The sequence below is a fragment of the Puntigrus tetrazona genome, chromosome 8 (assembly GCF_018831695.1).
Source record: "Puntigrus tetrazona isolate hp1 chromosome 8, ASM1883169v1, whole genome shotgun sequence".
In the NCBI taxonomy this organism is placed as follows: domain Eukaryota; kingdom Metazoa; phylum Chordata; class Actinopteri; order Cypriniformes; family Cyprinidae; genus Puntigrus; species Puntigrus tetrazona.
Genome location: NC_056706.1, coordinates 6,443,082 through 6,446,101, shown reverse-complemented (window position 1 = coordinate 6,446,101; position 3,020 = coordinate 6,443,082).

The following is a 3,020-nucleotide window of genomic DNA, read 5'->3' as shown; positions in this document are numbered from 1 at the left end:
AAAGTTGGATTATCTGTGAGTGCATCAGTCAGATTCTTAAACTAGATCAACAGATTCATTGAAAAGAACCGACTCCACATAATTATTTGTTCACAATTTGTTCTCAGAATCAACTCCTTTACAATTCAGGTTGCAGCGGCTATGTTAGTTTCAAGAATCGTTTGGTAAATGTGAATGTTTTGCAAAAGCTTTCATTGAATGTGTATATGAAAATCTCAAATATCTTTATTACAAAATATTTTATTAGATAAGTAAAGGATCTAGCACAGTACATAGCAATTCCTTTTGTAGATGCCCCTCGTGTTTTTTTTTTTGTTTTTTTGTTTCACTCAAGCATTCAGTAATTTCCTCCCATATTCAATTTCTACACAATTTTGCAATATTTTTGTTATTTTCACACTGATTGTTTCTCCGCTTAAGCTCTGCCGCTTATGAATAACAGTGCAGTATTATTTTACTTGACTTAGGTGTGGAATACAGTTGAAAGGCTCGTTACAGAGCTGTGTTACGGGGCAAGGTTGCTTTCACACTGAGCGAGATGCTAATGACAGCTAGCTTGATCCTCTTCTTAAAAATTGGAATGCAGTGGATTCTGCCTATTTATGCAGGCCCTCAATTTTGATTTGCTAAAAACAAATAGCACAAATAGAAAATTTGTGTAAATATTCTGCCTTTCCAAAAGTAATAAGTACTGATTATTATACTGATATCACTTTGTAAACAAAACAGAAGTGTACAGTTACTTATGCTCCAGAAAACTGGATTTTTAGGTAAATTTAGGTTTATTTTGTGGATGAGAGAAGTGTGTGACAGCTGTGTTCAGGGTCAGTGCTCTGTACCTAACATTGCTGCCCTTGTGTCGCTCTGTGATCACGATCGGCACTGAATAGAGTGAAGGATAATTTAATGTAAGTTATATAACAAACTTTGCAGTTGTTCATGACTGGTAGAGTGAGGATGCAGAAGCATATAAACTCAGAGATCTTACTGCATTTACAGCATGCTCACGATAAAAGACATTTGTCCCTGCAGTATGGTCCACAATATATGTTTCATTTAACAAACATCGTCTCAGGTGATCAAGCTCCTGCATTCAGTTGCTCCAAGGACATGATTCGGGACATGGAAATGACCGTGAATGTGGCTGCTGCTTCTATCCACACTTACGCCTGTCTTTGTTGCTGAATCCGATTCAGCCGTGAATCAAAGTCATCACAGTAAGGCCTTTTTTCCATCTCTTAGAAAATCATTGACAATGCAGCTGTTTCATGGTGCAGAAAGACTGCATAAAGATTTGACTTTTGAACCATTGTGAAGCAAAAGAAAGAATGATAAGCTTTAGAACCGTATTGTTTGAATCTATAGGACATAATGACACACAGTTTCTTGATAATGTAAATGCAAAGCCACAGGAACTAGCGTTTTACCGTTCAGATTTGGAGAAATTCGTATTGCTCAGCAATGAATCCTCTGTGGTGAATGGGTGCCATCAGAATCCAGGCATTCTAACTTGGACTAAAACAAATCCAGCGTCCATAATATTGCTTTCTCCAATGGAAAATGCGTCTAATCTAAATCAGGAGAGAAATAGACAAATTACCTTTACACTAATACTGGTTTAAATACAACCAAGTGCTGGGTAAAATATGAAGAAGATTTATGGTTGGGTTACTATACAGAAGGTTGAGTCAAACATGTTTCTTTGTCCATATTTTATCCGTTCTCTGGGATGTATTTAAGCCAATGTGAATAAGTGAACCATATAAACAATCCAAAACAGGTCTAGACAAACGAAGTCTGGAGAAAGGTGAATTATTATAGAGTATACACTGGTGTTTTGGCTCTAATGATAGACTTATTTCTTATAAACGCACAACTTCTCAATTTGCGAGAAGTTAATTCATGGAGTGTGGAAGTTGTGTGGAAGCTACAAAGTTATTGAAAATACCCAAACCAGGGTTATAGACTTTGGAATAAAGGATAATTTCTCTCATAGTATAATAATTATTAATACTCATTTTGAAACAAGGCACAATGCATTTCTCTACCCAAAATGCTGTTGCATTGCTTAAGATTCTTTGTTGCTGAAAGCACCTTGCAAAGCCTCTAAGCGATCAGTGCCAGGCTGCTGATTAGATTCAAGAATGAGAAAACAATGTGTTTGTTGTGATCTAATTGAGAAGAAGAATAATGGATGCCCACTGATCTCATCTGCTAAGTCTAAAAACAGTTGCAAATAAATGCTGTTTTCATTCTACAGGCCTTCTTTTAGCTTGCAACATCTGATTTAACACTTAGCTATTAAACTGGAGCTGCCACAGCCACACATATATCTATTGATTTAATTTTGGCTGATTTATGGTTGAGGTGAGGAGGAAGCGATTCAATAGAATTAAAGTAAAGCGCCTACTAGGGACAATTAGTCAATATATGAGGCGGGTGAATATACACATGAAAGGTGGTGTACTATTCCAAACCATCAGTGGGTAAAAACCAATTCAATTACTTTAACAATTCCAGGCAGAAGAAACAAATGGAGAAAAGAGATGGCAGTGATTTAGCAGAATTTCTACTCTTCTCAGAGCTGTAAATATGAAAGCTCAGGGGCAAAACCGTCCTTGCGTGGTCTATTATAGAGACATCTATGAATTTGATCATAAATATTTTGCAAACATGAAAGATAATGTCCTTTCTTTTTTTTGTTAAGGATAGTTTTATAGATTCCACATATAATTTTTTAAGACCAATGGTTTTAGATCTGTGCTCAGGAAATCTTATTTGTAGCCACCTCCAAGGTTGCCGTGTTATAATATTAGCTTTGAATGGTAAGAAATGAAGGAGAAAGGTCACCACTGGTGGATACTTTAGCTTGATCTCGCTAAGACCAGCACAATTATTTCTGCATCATACTCGAGATGAATTTTGCTAAACGGTTCGGATTCAGTATGAAGTAAGATTTCTGGCAAAAAAATAAATAAAAATCTTGTCTCATAACTACTTTGCTGTAGTAAATATTAGGA